The sequence below is a fragment of the Camelus dromedarius genome, chromosome 17, assembly GCF_036321535.1.
Source record: "Camelus dromedarius isolate mCamDro1 chromosome 17, mCamDro1.pat, whole genome shotgun sequence".
Taxonomy (NCBI): domain Eukaryota; kingdom Metazoa; phylum Chordata; class Mammalia; order Artiodactyla; family Camelidae; genus Camelus; species Camelus dromedarius.
This window is the reverse complement of record NC_087452.1, coordinates 46,099,544-46,117,282: the sequence shown is the minus strand read 5'-3', so window position 1 is coordinate 46,117,282 and position 17,739 is coordinate 46,099,544. Positions and strand designations below refer to the sequence as shown.

Below are 17,739 nucleotides of genomic sequence, written 5' to 3'. Positions count from 1 at the left end.
TAGAAGTTAATCATAAAAATAGCTATTTGAGAATAGCCCAAACACACAAACAAGGATTCTCCGGTGTCCTTCCAAGGTCTTAGAGCGGTTCCTAGGTAGCGGGCCAGATTTTCTTCTTCGGTCTCCAAAGGAGCAAATCAGTTGATTTTGACACAAATCTTTCCTCCTCCTCTCTCTCAAGAGTGCCATTTGGAAGGATTCAACATTTAATGGCGTTCACTCATAGTGTTAATCTACTTTCTTATATGGCTACGCAGATAACCAACCAAGACCAAAAAAAAAAAAAAAAAAAAAAAAGAAAAAGAAAAAGAATGAAACCAAAGATTGGGCTCATACTGGGTATCTCATTTGAGGCTAGAGTTGAGTGCCACGTCTGTAAAATAGCAAAGATTTTATATCCTGAGGAAGTTACATCCTGAGGAGATAAGAAAGATCACTGGGAAGATTATGCCAAGCCATGAGTAACTTCCTAAATGATCCACCCTAATTTACGGGGCTGTGTTAAGTATTTCAGCACAGACTCCGGCACAGAGAGGGTGCTTACTGACTGTGAACTGTGGTTGCCATCATCATCATGATTATTATTCTGACCATCCCTGTTTGGGAGTGAGGAGTGCACCCTTGGCTAGCCTCATTGCCTCCTTGCTAATTCTAATTCCAGGATGTCAGGGCTGGAATGAGATCTCACAATGGTGGAGTTTTATCATTAACCCCTGACCTCCTCTCTCGCTATTGGAGGAACAAACGAAGCTTTCATGGTCCCCAACCAAGGGCTGATAAGACATTATCACTTCCCCTTGCAGAGTCCCATGTATTTGGCAGGTTGGGGCAACAGCCTCAGGACCCCCATGTCTAGGTCTGTCAGCCAAGCACATTAGCCTGCACTCATGCCCTTGGTGCATTCTGTCATAGTGAAGTGGCTAATGGTATATCCTGACCTTTGGCATCTCTAGAAATTATTTCCTTACATGGCTAATATGGCGGCTGCCTGACTCACAACAACATGCCTTGTTTTGCTTAATGGGGAAGTGTCATCATTTCTGACTCTCCAATCTGCAGGGAGCAGTGCTGACTTTGGCCCAGTAGCCAGAGAAACTGCTCAAAACAATTTATACCCAGTCAGAGCAGATGCTATGATCCATTATTTTGGACCACTATCAGCTCTATCCAGAGCCCAGTGTAGCCACCATCCCTTGCCAGATACGTCTCTATCACACAGTGTCAAATTGGAGGCCAGGCACAGCTTTTATTGACACTGCCTTCTGGAATGTTCCTACTTACCAATATGTTTGATTCTTAGAAACATGATTTAGTTTATCCCAACAAAATCCTACAACATCAAATGTGAGCAGAGGGCTTGAGATTAGGGTTTAAATGGCTCATTTCTCGTTCACTTGGCTACTGCTGAATGGATAATTCTGAAAAATTTATTATAGAAATCCGTATTTTTTTGACAGTTGGGTTGTCATACCTACCACACTCCCTGCTCTATCTTATCCAAGATCATTATTTCAATGACTACCCCTAGGCTATTAATTCCCAAGACTGGATCAAGCTCAGATTTCAAACTGAATCTAAACCAGAATATGCAGCAAATATGCTAGGTATGAACTGGTCAGGGAAAGAAGAAATGGAAATGTTGATAGACATGAAGGTACTCAGTATCCAGTGGTCAGAAAAACACACATCAAAATGAGACGTGATTTTAAAAAATTAATCAAGTGATAAAAATTTGTGAAAGGGTCAAGGTCCAAGCCCCATGTTCCTTAATTGTTCCTGAAGCTATTAAGCCATGAATTACACTCTAGAGATTTAGTAGAAGGTCCTAGAAGAGATGGAAATAACGTGCAATGTCTCTCCATGGAGTATGTCCACGGGGCAAGCATATGCTGGGGAGAGGGTCAGGCAAGGGATATTTAGGACACAATCTTTGACTTTAAGGACCTTGGAACTGGGACAACCGGACAAACAGACCAAACAACTAGCAAACATTGAAGGTGGAGTTTTGTGATCTGCACTGACTTGTAAAAGGGAAGGTTCATGGAACAGATGTGGCATTAGATGAAAAAATCAAAGACGTCTTCTTGAAGGATGGGCTACTTGAATTGAATCTTAAGTAAAGTTCATGTAAAACTTTGGAGAACGGAGGTGAGGTGCTGAAGGATGGGCTCCTAGGTTGTCACGAGGAGAGAGGTGGGCTGAGTAAAGCACACGTGGGAAGCAGCAAGAACAAAAGCTGGGTAAGCATGGAGGCCCTTGAGAGGAAATGGAGAATAAGGGTTTTCAGCTGGTTGTGAACCCTCGCAAAAGCCCAGAAATCTGGACGCCAGGGGAAAAGCATTGAGCAAACATTTGATCTCAGTGAAGATCTGTTGGCCATCTACGTGTTTTCTGGGTTCCGGGGAGACAGAGATGACTGGGAGGACTTGGCCCCACCCTGAAGGCATTTGCAGGTTATAAGTGGAGTCTTCGGTGAGGTGGGCGGGACTACACAGAGGCCACGGAGAAGTAAGAAACTTCCAGCATAAAGGCAGAGGCAGAATCAAACCCAAGATAAGGGTATGCTTAGCAGCTCTTTGGGGGGACACTGGGGTGTTTGCAACCCAACCGTTTCAGCTTTGGAGCTTCGACTGAATTTTTGAGACAAGAGAAATTAAGGTTGCCAGATGTAGCAAGTAATTTATTTTCAGCAGAAATATGTCCTGTGCAAAATTCATTGTTACCAGAGATTCGGTTTAACTGAGCATCCTGTACTTTGGCAACCCTAGGAAAAGACCTATTGAACATCCTGTTACATTTTTAATAGTTCATTTCCTATGGAAAAGTCAGTCCAAGTTGGGAAGTCCAGCTGGGTGATCTGCACAGGGCAGGGCCAGCTTTGGTTTGAGTGTATGCGTGTGATAAGTACTTGAAAAAGACCCTCCACTCCACAACCATTGAATATCACACGGAAAATATCCCATTTCAGCAAATTCCCTTACAGAGGAGGACACTATATACTGAAGCTTTCTAACTCCTATTAAGGGTTCTTAGCTATAGGATTATTTTCCGACCCAAACATCGAGAACTGAGCATTATAAAGAATAATCTCTGCCACCTTTGCTTATTCTGGACATTGCTCATAAGTGTCATTTATTCTTGATGATTGATGTAGTTGGTTGTGTCCTGTTTTTGTTTCCAGAGGAAAGCAGATAAGGGAAGTGAATTTTTCCCCCATTTTATTGTTTTGGCGTCAGAGATCCCAGCTGATCGACATGTCCTGTCTCCAACGTCCCTACTAAGCAACACCTACTTAGCCCCGCAGTAGCTTGCCAAAGCAAAGCAAAATAAAACAAAATCAACAAAAATTCCAGAAGATTGAGGAAGATGTGGAGGAGAAGGACCAAAGGGTGTTTGCGAGGGGCCTTTGACGCCAATTCCATTCTCCCAGTGGATTCAAGAAATTCTGCTGCTGCTGCTTTTACTACAGAGAGATTTGACTTCAGCTCTGTTTTGTTACTAACTCTTGAAAAATGGGGATGTAATTTCTAGCCTCGTAACTTGTGTCATAAAATTCCATAGTCACAAAGCCATTTGGATCCTGGGACATTTGTAAGAATTTTTGCATGTGTGTGGCTGAAATACATAATAAATGCCCAAAGGTATGGTTTAACTCAGGAAAATGCAAATCATAATAAAAGAATACACAGAGGACACATGGCATGGAAAGGCATCTCTTGGTGACAAGCAACAGATATCCTTTAAGAAAGCTCAGTGAAAAGGGGACTTTACAGGTGATTTGCAGGAGGTATCACTTTTGCAGAAGGAAAGCTTTGAGATGCTCCTCTCTCCTTCCCTCTCTCCCTCCACCTCCCTCCCTCTCCTCCCTTTCTCCCTCCTCTCTTCCCTCTTACTAGCAAGTGGGCGCGTGCACACACACACACACACACACACACACACACACACTACTCTGTACCACTGCAGCCATTCCAGAATGAAGTCAGCACCGTAGTTTGTTTACAGGACCTTCTGAGTCTGCACTTGTGGCCGAACAACTAGAATGTTGGTATGTTGAGTTCAACCTTCCGTGAAGGAGACTTTACTTTAATGAAGTGTCCATCAGCGGGATGTGGGCAGGGCCCCAGGGCTCCCTGTCTCCTCGCCAGGGCTCTGGGCATAGGCACGGGCAGAGATTTGGACAGAACAGCCAAATCGAGTGACATGATGATTCAGGTATTTTCTCTTGCTGCTTTTCCTTGAATTGCTCTTGACCTGAATAAGGGGCTGTTGTGGTGGCCTGATTTTTATGAACTTCTGTATTTTTTTTATCAAGTTCTAAATTCACTGAGAAAATCCTTCAGAACAGTTGGCTTTGTACAATGGTTTGTTTCGTTCTGCTTTGTATGATGGGTTTTGTAGTTTAGATTCCCGCTGACATGAATTTGTACCTTAGACAATACTGGGATGATGGAGGTACTATCTCTAAGGTCATTTAAACAATGTCTAAGTCAGTCTTGAATTTTCAAGACCATCATTTTATCTAAACTGTAGACCCAAATTTTCTTCAGCTGACCACTTTCTGAAGGCATGGAGGGAGGGAAATGTGTATTTTCTGATTATTCTTGCACTTGTCCCAGCCAGAAGGGACAATGTCACTGATATCAGGATGATGAGGGGTCCTTCAGGGAGTACCTTAGACTAGCCATGAGACAATCATTCTGGTTGCCACCAATATCTTTTTTTTAATGTTGTTGTTTTTTTTTTTTTTAATTCTTATTTTTTTCATTGAAGTGTAGTTGATTTAGAATTTTAGTTTCAGGTTTACAGTAAAGCGATTCAGTTATACATATTTTTTTTCAGTTTCTTTTTCACTACAGCTTATTACAAGATATTGAATATAGCTCCCTGTGCTGTACGCCAGGTCCTGGTTATGTGTTATATACACAGGAAAGCAGGTCTGACTTAACGGCGATTCCGTTACACACCTGAGACCCCTATCAGCCTTTAAAGGCTCCTTCTCACCATGATAAGCTAAGACAGCACTTGATGCAACTTGGCCTTCAGTGGGAAAAGGGGGGACTCCCTTCAGATTAAACTTGCTCATCAAGGGCTTGAGGCTTAACAAAGGGCACTTCACTGGGTAATTGGTTACAGCGATTGAGTTTTCTGGAGAGAATTTGGGGGCCTTCCCCCCAGTTGTATTGTGCACTGTTTGAGGATGAGGGTAGACAAAGAGGAAGTGGAGATGGCCCTTTTGGGCTCCCAGTTAGCTGTTCTTTTACACTGGTTATCTCTGCCTCTGGATGCTCCTACATCATTATCAGTGAGATAGTAGAGAGAACAAAAATAGCTTTCTATTTTCTGCACCCCATTCTCCTTGAGATCTTGCATCTTCATTTAAAAGCAATCAGGTAGGCAGGGGAAGGGATTGGAAAAAAGGATGGCTTTTAATAGCTTTTGAGATCAAGATCCCAGCTTCCTCCTTAAAGGCTGGCCCACATTTCTGTGACATCCAATGTGGTATTTCCAGTTCCACCTTGTGTGTTTTAAGATGTTTGCAACTTTTCAGATTAAAAATGCCTGAAAGAAAGACAGCAGGGTATATGAAGTTGGCATAAATGAGAGAGAATGTTCTTGAAGATCCACCAGAGTCAGAGGGTGTGGAGAAAAGGGAACCCTTCTATACTGTTGGTGGGAATGTAAATTGGTACAGCCACTATGGAGAACAGTACAGAGATTCTTTAAAAAATAAAATGAGTTGCCATATGATCCAGCAATCTGACTCCTGGTCATATATCTGGAGGGAACTCTAATTTGAAAAGATACATGCACCCCAGTATTCAGAGTAGCACTATATACAATAGCTAAGACATGGAAGCAACCTAAATGGCCATCAACAGATGACTGGATAAAGAAATTGTGATATATATATAGTGGAATATTACTCAGCCATAAAAAGGATGAAATAATGCCATTTGGTGTGAAATGGATGGACCTAGAGATTATCATACTAAGTGAAGTAAGTCAAAGACAAATATATGATATCACTTACACGTGGAATCTAAAAAAAAGACAGAAATAGACTCACAGACATAGAAAACAAACTTATGGTTACCAAAGAGGGGAAGGTGGGGAGAGGAATAAGTTGGAGATTTGGATTAACAGATACACACTACTGTGCATAAAATAAATAAACAACAAGGACCTACTGTAGAGCACATGGAACTGTATTCAATATCTTGTAATAACTTACAATGGAAAAGAATCTGAAAAAGAATATATACATATATGTATAACTGAATCACTTTTCTGTACACCTAAATCATTGTAAATCAACTATACTTCAATAATAATAATAATAATAATAATAATAATAATAATAATAATAATAATAATAAAAGATCCATCCAGGTCATTCTGTCAGTGGCAATGTGGCTGGCCACCAACACTGGTCTTGGGTCTCAGGCTACAAAATCTAGGGTAGAGTAGCCTCTATAAACAGCGTCTACAGGAAGCAGGCTGCCCACTTGGAAGTGCTGGGTGGTTATTTGTTTGATTCTAACCCCTTCCCCTTCCAAGAAGCCTTAGGTTGGGTGGATGCCATGGTGCTGAGATCTCAATCTGGAGGGAAGCCAGTCAGGCTCATCTAGGGCAGTCAGGTGTTACACCCCCGGAAGTCTGTGCAGACACCAAATCCAGAGGCGCAGAGGGCATTGCCTGGAGAGCTGGGACGGCAGGGATCTCGGGGAGCTAGCGTTAGGGCTCAGCATTTAAGTGCCATGTGAGAGCATTCTAGGCCAAGGGTGCTCAGTGGCCGGGTCCCAGTAATGTCAGCCAGTCCCTCCTGGCAGCAAATAGGCTGTTGGGGGGCAGGGGGAGGGCTGTGGTGCCTGCCCTGAAGAGTACCTAAGAAGCTTCCAGAGTTCCCTCTGCAGGGACGGCCTGGCCCTCCTCCACACTGCCCCCTCGTTGAGTGGGAACCGGTGCTCCCAGGACCAAGCAGAGGCTCACTGGCAGTTAACAGAGTAATTTTTCTCCCTGATACGGATGAGGCTCTGTATTGGGAAGATAGGAATTTGAGCTGGAATATGCCCCAGGGAGAAACTTCAAGTTAAAATCTAAATGTCACAAGATTTAGCATCTGAATGCAAAGAGCCGAAAACAAAAGAAAACAAAACCAAACCAAAAAACCCCAAGATCTACATCACTCTGTGTTCAAAAGAGTCATTTGCACCCATTTGCACCCATGGTTCTTGTTTTACGAGTTCCTTGACATGCTTCTTTAACAGAGCAATTGCTTTGTGCTGTGTTTCAGGGAAATTCCTGCAGGGCATGCCCCAAAAAGGATGCACTTCAAAAGATATGCCATCTCCCTGGACTTGCAAAACCCTGTGCCTCTGACTTTCTCCTTCCCAGGTCAGTATCCCACTGTTTGCAGGATGCTGCCTGATGCCTGCCTGTCTTAAGCCCCAGAAGAGAACCATCTGTTGAGCTGTGGGATGTTCTCATCCACGAGCTGGGCCTGGTTATGCTGGCTGGGGCGTGCTGTTGCGTGTGGAATTTTTAATTGGTGGGAGCTCAGCTTATGTTCTGAGTTAAAGACGCTCGTCTGCCTGTGGCCAGTGCTTCTGGGGCTTCCCTCCTGGGTGAGACTTGAAATATTTGGGATGTTATTTGTTCAGACATCCTCGCATCCCTTTAAAGGGCTCGTTCTCTTTTAGCATTCAGTCTTCAGAGGCAGAAATGGGTGTGTGTGTGTATTCGGTTTTTGTTTTTAAGATTTTATTTGTTTGTTTGCATGGGTGGAGGTAATTAGGTTTTTTTCTTTATTTTTAATGGAGGCACTGGGGATTGAACCCAGGTCCTCGTGCATGCTAGGCACGCGCTCTACCACTGAGCTACACCCTCCCCACTGTGTATGTATTTGTTCTCTGTTTTGGAATGTCTCATACCAAAAGCATTTTCCACTTTCTCAATAGGAATTTTCTCTTTGTCCAGAAGGAGAAAGAACTTGTAGAGAACACACTTTGTATTTGAGTTTGTTGGGGTTTTTTTAATGGCCTGCTTAATTATGCTTTGAAAGTTGTGTTTGGTGTAACATATTTGTCATTTAAAACTTGTGAGGAGAGAATCATTTTGAATTTAACCCAGCATCAGTGATACTGTGAAGGAAAAACCGGGCTGGTCTAACAAGATAACTCACAGGTCTAGGAATGTGAAGGAGAGGCTGGGCTGGGCTAACAAGATAACTCACAAGTCTAAGTATTGGAATACTGATCTGAGTTCTGCTGGACTAACTTGTAAATCTAAGTTAATTAGTGTTGGTTTGCTGTTTATGTTTTTTTGGTAGCCAGCTGGATTTTCAAAGATACATATCTGGCTTTGGAATGTTGGTTTGCTGCCTCCCCGCCTCCACTTTTGTGATGCTGCTGCTGCTAAAGCTGTTCCTTGCCTATTGGCCGAATACCCCAAGCTTGTACTTTACCCTGTAAAACCTCATGCACACGTCTTGGAGGTGCTCAGAGCTTCGGAGCAGAAGCCCCTCTGAGCCCGCCCGCGTAATACATCTGAGTACTCCAACCCTCCGAGTGGTGCTTGTTTCTTGACTGGCCTGTCGTTTCCGTAACAATACCTCCTCTGGAATATTTCAATTTAATGGATTTGAGTTGCATAAAAGCTCTGGCTTCTAGGGAAAATGGCTAAAAGGATGATGGAGGTGGTTCAGGGGAGAAACCCATTGTCGGAGGCGGATGAGTCGTGTGGGTTCACGCCACAGCTGCTGAGAAATTCTCATTTCCTTCTAGTTCTGCTTGGAGCACAGGGACTTTATTGCAGGAGCTGGGAGACAGGGAATATTGTCAAAATGAACCAGCATGGAAGGCTGAGCAAGCCAACTGGATGGGACAGTCCTAGACATTAGCAGTTTCTTTATCTAAGGTAATTAAAGTCTGCTGCAGAAGAAAAATGCTAAGAATCTTAACATGGGATGAGGCTGAAAGTTCTGGAGGTTTTAGCTGCAAGAGATTGGGATGGAGTCATACTCCATCCTGGTGACATGAACTCGCGTGCTCTGACTTCCTGACTGTGCTTCTGAAACATTCCTCTGTGTGCATGCGTGTGTGCACGTGTCTATTTGGATGTGTGTAATGCTCACGGACGTGCTCTCACTGCATGCTCTACATATTGTGGAAGCTGAATTTCCCAAAAACTTTTCCCTCGTAATTTGCATTTTCATCAACTTTCCATTGACCTTACTGTGTAGGTCAAAGCATCACTTAGGTGTTCCTGACATCTTTTCAGAACCCTGCTTGGAGGATTAACAGTTTTGAGGGTGTGTGCATAATGATACAGAGTTCTAAATAATAAATTGAAAGATAGTTTAGAGCTCTTCTTACAGGCATCTGTGTTAACTTCCCATTACAAATTAAAATATCCATCTTGATGCCAGTTTAATTTTTCCAAAGCACCTGTTCCAAAAAGCAGTGTCCCTTTTACATAATCAAAGTGGCAGCCCTTTGAAAATATTTCACTTTACTGGAAAGTCAGTTATGTTCCAGAATAAACTTCCTCCGTGGAGCAGGGAAGTAGGTTTCTCCTGCGTAATCGGGGAAAATTAATACCCAGACAAAACCCCCGGGTGACATATACAGAGCTCACACACAGATCTCTTTTCCTTTCTCTTTTGTTACTACTTTTTTTTTTTTTTTAATTCACAGTGAGTCCCTTTGGTTTTCTTCTCACATTTTACAAAAGTCTTGGTAGAAGCAGAGGTGTGATCAGTTAAGAACTATTGAATTCTGAAAAAAACGACTGCAAAGCTTCTGTCTTAAATCACCCACAGAATCAGAGCGGGTTCCATCACAGCCCCCAGGACGCGGCAGCTTGTTCACGCCATCTGTTTTCTTCCACACGGGCTGCCTGTTTCGTAAATAATTCCGGTAGGGTGGTTGCATGGCGTCTTAGAGGTTCACTAACTTTTCTACCAGGCCAACTACCATCAGGCGTTTAATGATGTGGGTGTCTCTGAAGACGGACTTCAGCACAGACTAAAACAAGAGAATTACAGTTTACAATGACTGTGCCATTTTCTAGGCAGGAAAAACCGGTGTTTCTTTAAAATAAGAATATTTGTGAGGCCTGTCAGAAGAAGTGGAAAGATTTCTCTTCCTTCTTGGTTTCCTTTTAACTACCTCCATAAAACAAAGGAATTGCCAGAAATCTTTGGATGAAAAGAACTGCTAAATTGAAGTTACTGACCTTCTTTCCTTTTCCATTCAAAGATCACCTCTACCGCCTTGGACGGATGTCAGGAGAGAGATTTTTGCCTTCCAGGAGCCTTAGAGAATTATAATCATCTGTCTCCATGTATATACTCTCCTTTGAGTACATTAAAATGCTGTAAGATGCAAAACAAAGTATATGTACTTGACTGCTTTTCAAACATAGGCTCGTTGGAGACATGATGGGTAAGTTCAGGGCTGTGTGGCAGGGGAGGTGTGATTTAACTAAATTTCCAAGCAGTTCTCAGATTCAGTGGTGCTGTCACTTGCACCATCTAAGACACAGCTCTGAACATCATTTCTACGGGCTGACTGCCAGATATCTTCCACTGTCTATTTCTGCTTCTGTCCTGCACTCAGGCAGTTTGTCATCCTTTAACGCCCTCCTCCTCAAAGGCAGAAGGGCCTGGAGGGCAGAGGGAGCTTGGCATTTTGGAGCAAACAAAAATGGTTTTGCTGTGGTCTGTGTTTCGGATTGGGAAGTGGGGAGGTGTGGGTGGGAACAAGCAGGAAATCATGGAGAGTCACTTCAACCATGCACCTGAGTTTGGATTTGATCCTAAGGACAAGCAGGAGCCAGTGAGCATTCATCTTGTATCCTGCAACTTTACAGAATTCATTGATGAGCTCTGGGAGTTTTCTGGTGGCACCGTTAGGATTTTCTATGTATAGTACGTTATCTGCAAACAGATACACACTACTGTGTATAAAATAGATAAACAAGATGGACCTGCTGTAGAGCACAGGGAACTATATTCAGTATCTTGTAATAAGCTATAATGGAAAAGAATCTGACAAAGAATATATATATATATATATATATATATATATATATATATATATATATATAGAACTGAATCACGTTGCTGTATACCTGAAATATTGTAGATTAACTATACTTGAACTTAAAAAAAGGAAAAAAGATGTTGAAATTAAGTAGCAATAGCTACACTATCTGTGGTTTGTAATACAAGTTTTAAAAACTCATCTTAATACATGATTTACTCAAGATTCCAAGAAATGGTTCAATTTAAAAAAAAAAAAATCAGGCTTTAAAAAAAAAAAAAAAGAATTCCAGAGTTCCTTGAGCTCACTGGTGTTTCTTCAATCTGGATTTTCATTTTGTGGAAATCCTGCTGGGTCCTGGCCATTTCACATGGTGACTTTGCAGTTCATGGCAGTGACTGACAGCTTCGCAAACCAGGGCTGATGTCTGACAGACAGTTCCCTGTCTCTGCTAAGTGCTGGATCTGTAGTTGTGCGCAACTTTGCAAACCCCAGCATGGGGGCTGCGCTCAGGCCCCTCGGTCTTTGCCCGACTCTCTTCCTGCTCTTATCTAAGTTCTGAATGGCCCTTCCTGCAGCATTTTCTGGACAGAGCATTGGAGTGCAGGTGAAACTCCAGGCTCAGTGAGCAGCCTTGATTTGAATGAGCTGTGCTTTGGAATCAGGGCTGGGTTGCTTTGAGGGTGGCCACCCTGAACCTTCCTTCCACAGAGATCTGTCTGCTCCTCTCCCAGGGAAAACAGAGTCATTTTGGTGTCCATGACGATGTTCCTTCAGATGCTTTCCGTCTAACTCCTAATGGGCCATGTCATCACTCACAACTGGCCTTCAATTATGAGCTCTTCAAGCCAGAGAAGAACTAAAAGACAGGCAAGATTTTTAGATTAACCTGCCCTAGTTCTTGGTGAATTCTTGTGAATTAGGGCTAATGTCATAAATTGAAATTCTATTTTTTTAAATTTTATGTTATTGAGTTATAGTCATTTACAATGTTGTGTCAGTTTCCAGTGTAGAGCACAATTTTTCAGTTATACAGGAACATAAATATATTCATTGTCACATACTTTTTCACCATGAGCTACCGCAAGATCTTGTATATATTTCCCTGTGCTGTACAGTATAATCTTGTTTATCTATTCTGCATATGCCTGTCAGTATCTACAAATTTCGAACTCCCAGTCTGTCCCTTCCCACCCTCCTCCCCGCTGGCAACCACAAGTTTGTATTCTATGTCTATGAGTCTGTTTCTGTTTTGTATTTATGTTCATTTGTCTTTTTCTTTTTTCTTAGATCCCACATATGAGCGATCTCATACCATATTTTTCTTTCTCTTTCTGGCTTACTTCACTTAGAATGACATTCTCCAGGGACATCAATCCAGGGTTAAGGATACAAACCTGTTTCCTCATTGACAAATGCCTGTATTATTCATTCATCAGATGGTTACTAACTGCCTGCTCTGTTCTGGGCACTCTTGTAAGGGGACTCTCATCTTTCATGTTCTGATGGGTAGGATCTTCTGCCTGTGATTAGGACCAAGTGTTTTGGGGAAGGAATTAAAGTCCTGTTTACTGAGCACCTCCCATAGTCTGCACTAGATCATCTCTCGGCTGGCCAAGAACCCACTGAGGTGATAGTATGATGCCATTTTGACAGAGCTGGAAACTGAGGCTTAGACATATGACATAACTTGCCAGCAAATGGCAGGACTGGATTTGAACCCTTGTTTGTCTTCAAAGTTCATCATCTTTCCACTAGTTGAGCTGCTGGAGGAGAAAAGCAGAAATAGAGACATCAGTTTTCAAAGCCTAAGATTATTTTCTTGTGCAATTGTATTTAACATGGGAAACCATTTCCTCCTTTATCCCACATAAAGGTCACTCTTGGGGTTATTTTCTTAGCAGGGAGGCTGCATGTGAGGTGACAAACTAGCTAAAAATTGCTTAGTTAAGAGGGTAAACCTGAGGACCTCCCGCAGAGGCTAGAGCCAACTGGAGGGCCCTGAGCTACCTTGAAAAGCTGCTGGAATGTGAATCTTCATTCAGTCCATACTCACGCTCCCATCCACTTTAAACCGGTAATAAGGAGTTGATGTTCAACACGATGTCAGCAGAAGAAGGGAGGCACCGTCTTGGGTTGAAGGCTTCCAGGGTCACCTTGGCCGGGTCATCCGCTGAATCCTCACGCACACCCTGCAAAGCCAAGGTGAAGAGCCTGATGGGGAGGGGGACGTAGGAACTTGCCCCAGGAGGAGAAAATTCCAGATTTGAACGCAGGTGTGCCTGGCTCCAAAATCTTTGCTTTTACCACTCTGTTTCAGTAATCAAGAGGAGATTTAAAGAATTGTTTGGGTTAGATGTTGCTAGAAGCAGACCTCCTACTCCACCTCCTGGGCTTTGCTGTTTTGTCTTTAATATCCAAGGGATGCCAGTTTGAACTTCAGAAGCTGACAATAGCTATACACAGCCTACATGAATTTCCTTACTGGATGTTGCAACGTCCTGTAGGTCTTTCCCCAGTAACTTCAACACTGACAACATCAGAAGGTGGAAGGAGCTGCATGTGTATGCAAGAGGCTCGCTTGGAGCCAGGGGTCTCCGGTGCATCCTTGGGCAAGACCCTCAACTTCTTTTGGGCAAAGTCCTGTTTGTTTGTTTGTTTGTTTTAACATTTTTTATTGAGTTATAGTCATTTTACAATGTTGTGTCAAATTCCAGTGTAGAGCACAGTTTTTCAGTTATACACGAACGTACATACATTCATTGTCACATTCTATTTCGCTTTGAGCAACCACAGGATCCTGTATATATTTCCCTGTGCTACACAATACAATCTTGTTTATCTATTCTACATTTTGAAATCCCAGTCCCTTTCCATCCCCCATCCCCCTGGCAACCACAAGTTTGTATTCTATGTCTATGAGTCTGTTTCTGTTATGTATTTGGCGGGGGGGGTTGTTGTTGTTGTTTTTAGATTCCACATATGAGCAATTTCATATGGTATTTTTCTTTCTCTTTCTGGCTTACTTCACTTAGAATGACATTCTCCAGTAACGTCCATGTTGCTGCAAATGGCGTTATGTTGTTGGTTTTTATGGCTGAATAGTATTCCATTGTATAAATATACCACATCTTCTTTATCCAGTCATCTGCTGATGGACATTTAGGCTGTTTCCATGTCTTGGCTATTGTAAATAGTGCTGCTATGAACATTGGGGTGCAAGTATCATCCTGAAGTAGGGTTCCTTCTGGATATATGACCAGGAGTGGGATTCCTGGGTCATAGGGTAAGTCTATTCCTAGTCTTTTGAGGAATCTCCATACTGTTTTCCACAGTGGCTGCACCAAACTGCATTCCCACCAGCAGTGTAGGACGGTTCCCTTTTCTCCATAGCCTCTCCAGCATTTGTCATTTGTGGACTTTTGAATGATGGACATTCTGACTGGTGTGAGGTGATACCTCATCGTAGTTTTGATTTGCATTTCTCTGATAATTAGTAATATTGAGCATTGTTTCATGTGCCTATTGATCATTTGTATTTCTTCTTGGAGAATTGCTTGTTTAGGTCTTCTGCCCATTTTTGGATTGGGTTGTTTGTTTTTTTCTTATTAAATAATGTGAGCTGTTTATATATTCTGGAGATCAAGCCTTTGTCAGTTTCATTTGCAAAAATTTTCTCCCATTCCGTAGGTTGTCTTTTTGTTTCACTTGTGGTTTCCTTTGCTGTGCAGAAGCTTGTAATTTTCATTAGATCCCATTTCTTTTTTCTTGCTTTTATTTCTATTGCTTGGTTCCTAACTCTTAACTCTTTGGGCAGAGTCTTAACTCTTAGAGTCTTTGCATTTTAAGTGGAGACAAGACTACATACTGTATTCATTCACTTGTTCAATCACCCACTCACTCAGTTGTTCCTACGCCGGGCACTGTTCTAGCTTTGGGGGTTCTGAGGGTAAACAAGACAGTATGCTGTGCTCAAGGAGTACACCTTCTAGTGCAGAGACTGACCGCGAACAACACACCAATACGTGGCTAAGGTAGTTTGAAGTTCCATAGAAGAAAAGCAAAAACAGGGTCATAGTACAGAGAGGGATGGTGTGGGGTGGAAAAGGAGAACGTTCTAGATTGGGTGTCCAGAGAAGGTTCCCTGCAGAGATCACGTGTGAACTGTGACCATAATTGGAGAGGGAACCACTGGAGGGAAGGGCACCTGGGGAAGAAGAGAACAAGGGAAGAGTGCTGGGAGCAAAAGGAAGACCTTGGATACTGAGGTCAGGGTCCAGGGACATGGTGTGTGTGAACTTACTTTGTGTATTTCAAATAATTATGCAAAGACTGCCTATTAGATTTAATTCTCTTATCCCCACTCACCTTTCCCTGCTTCCTTCCTTCTTTCTTTCCTTCCATTTCTCTTATACCAGTGCTATAAATATACCACAGCTTCTTTATCCAGTCATCTGTCAATGGACATTTGGGTTGTTTCCATGTCTTGGCTATTATAAATAGTGCTGCTTTGAACATTGGGGTGCAGATGTCTTTTTGAATTAGAGTTCTCTCCAGAATATGCCCAGGAGTAGAATGCTGGATCATAAGGTAAGTCTATTTTTAGTTTTTTAAGTAAGTCTATTTTTAGTTTTTTGAGGAATCTGCATACTGTTTTCCACAGTGGCTACACTAAACCACATTCCCATCAGCAGTGTAGGAGGGTTGCCTTTTCTCCACAGCCTCTCCAGCATTTGCTGTTTGTGGACTTTTGAATGATGGCCATTCTGACTGGTGTGAGGTGATACCTCATTGTACTTTTGATTTGCATTTCTCTGCTAATTAGTAACATTTAGGCTTTTATCAGGTGCCTATTGGCCATTTGTATGTCTTCATTGGAGGATTGCTTGTTTAGGTCTTCTGTGCATTTTTGGATTGGGTTTTTTTTTTTTCTTATTCAGCTGTATGAGCTGTTTATATATTCTGAAAATTAAACCTTTGTCAGCCACATCATTTACAAATATTTTCCCCCATTCTGTAAGTTGTCATTTTGTTTTACTTATGGTTTCCTTTGCTGTGCAAAAGCTTATAAGTTTAATTAGGCCCAATTTGTTTATTTTTGCTTTTATTTCTATCACCTGTGTAGACTGCCCTAGGAGAACTTTGCTAAGATTAATGTCTCAAAATGTTTTGCCTATATTTTCTTCTAGGAGGTTTATTGTATCTTGTCTTATGTTTAAGTCTTTAAGCTATTTTGAGTTTATTTTTGTGTGTGGAGTGAGGGAGTGTTCTAGCTTCATTGATCTACATGCTGCTGTCCAGTTTTCCCAACACCATCTGCTGAAGAGACTGTCTTTCCTCCATTGTATATTCTTGCCTCCTTTGTCAAAAATTAGTTGAGCAATTAAGTCTGTGGGTTTATTTCTGGGCTCTCTATTCTGTTCCATTGATCCATGTTCTGCTTTTGTGCCGATACCATGCTGTTTTGATTCCTGTAGCTCTGTAGTTTGTCTGGAGTCTGGGAGGGTTATTCCTCCAGCTTTGTTCTTTTTCTTCAGTAATGCTTTAGCGATTCTGGGTCTTTCATGATTCCATAGATTTAAGGATTATTGGTTCTAGTTCTCTGAAAAATGTCCTGGGAAATTTGATAGGAATCGCATTAAATCTGTAGATCCTGCATCTGTTTTATCTAGCTATCCATCAAGGTATCGTACAAGTAAGCAGCACTTTATTTCAATGGGGCCTGGGGTTCAAGAGGACACCCCAGGTACCCTTGTGAGCGAATAATATTCTGAGCCTCAGTGTGTTCTCTGATTTCCACAGATCCTCCAAACTCTGAGAGACAGAGGCCTGGAGGCCGAGGTGAAGAGTCAGTCACCCTTAGTTTTTGCTGATACTGTTGCAGAAGGAAACAGCCCAGTTAGCCGAGAGCCAGGGCAGCCCTGGGGGGGAATTCCTACAGACCCTAGACAGGCAGGCATTTTCTACGTGGTCTCAGTTCCTTTTACTGAGTTTGAAATGCCAGGGGGATGTGTCCAACAAAGACATAATCCTTGCCGAGGTGAATTTCAAGCTGACTCAAAAAGGCTTGAACAATAATGGCAGACTCTTAAATGGGGAAGGGACAAGCTTATTCAAGCGATCAGCGTGAGCTTGGACTCCCTCTCCTGCACCATAACACTTACACACTGGACAGTAGGGGCCCTGCACCATCTGGATGTGGAACCAGTAAATCCGAATGTCCTGTTCCCAAGGGCAATCACGTTTGCCAAGGGTGACCCCGCCGTTTTTCTGATACCCCGAGCTGTGCAGAGAGTGTTTAGCCATTTGGGAGGTCTCGGTTTCTGCTAAAAAACAAAACCGAAAATCAGAGACTCTTCCTTCTCAGGCCAGAAGACAACAGTCTTCTCATTTTGTCTTCATTTTCCAAACAGCTGAAAATGAAGCAGAAATTGTTTGGAAGACTTAACTGGTGGAGTGTTCCTCCAGGCAGGGAAATGGCATTGCTGGGGCTCTTTTGGACAGCCACTTCAGTTTGGCAGACATAAGCTCATGATCCTTTTCTTGGAGACTTTTCTTGCCCTGTGACTTAAAAAATAACAACAACAACACTTGGAAATGTAAAGATTTGAAAAGAGCCCAGCGGTCGATGAAGGGGATTATATCTTATCATTCAGTTTCAGGCTCCACGGGAACTGCAAGTTCCCCCAGCCAG

At 42.5% G+C, this 17,739-nt stretch overlaps 1 long non-coding RNA gene and 1 other non-coding gene across 6 annotated transcripts in view; one reads left to right on the top strand and one right to left on the bottom strand.

Moving 5' to 3' along the window:
• The first annotated feature begins 4,077 nt into the window (after window positions 1–4,077).
• The window catches only part of LOC135323318 (uncharacterized), a 265,329-nt gene continuing 251,667 nt past the window's right edge, over window positions 4,078–17,739 (top strand). For 3 of the 5 annotated variants that reach the window (XR_010384722.1, XR_010384723.1, XR_010384724.1), the window contains exons 1-2: window positions 4,078–4,212; window positions 7,295–7,395. This is a non-coding gene — a long non-coding RNA (uncharacterized LOC135323318). Of the gene's footprint in view, window positions 4,213–7,294; window positions 7,396–8,329; window positions 8,549–10,259; window positions 10,317–17,739 lie in introns of those variants that run through there. The other 2 variants (XR_010384720.1, XR_010384721.1) reach the window with 2 other exon arrangements.
• TRNAA-AGC (transfer RNA alanine (anticodon AGC)) lies at window positions 7,816–7,888 on the bottom strand. The gene has a single exon. It is a non-coding gene; the product is annotated as a tRNA-Ala (tRNA).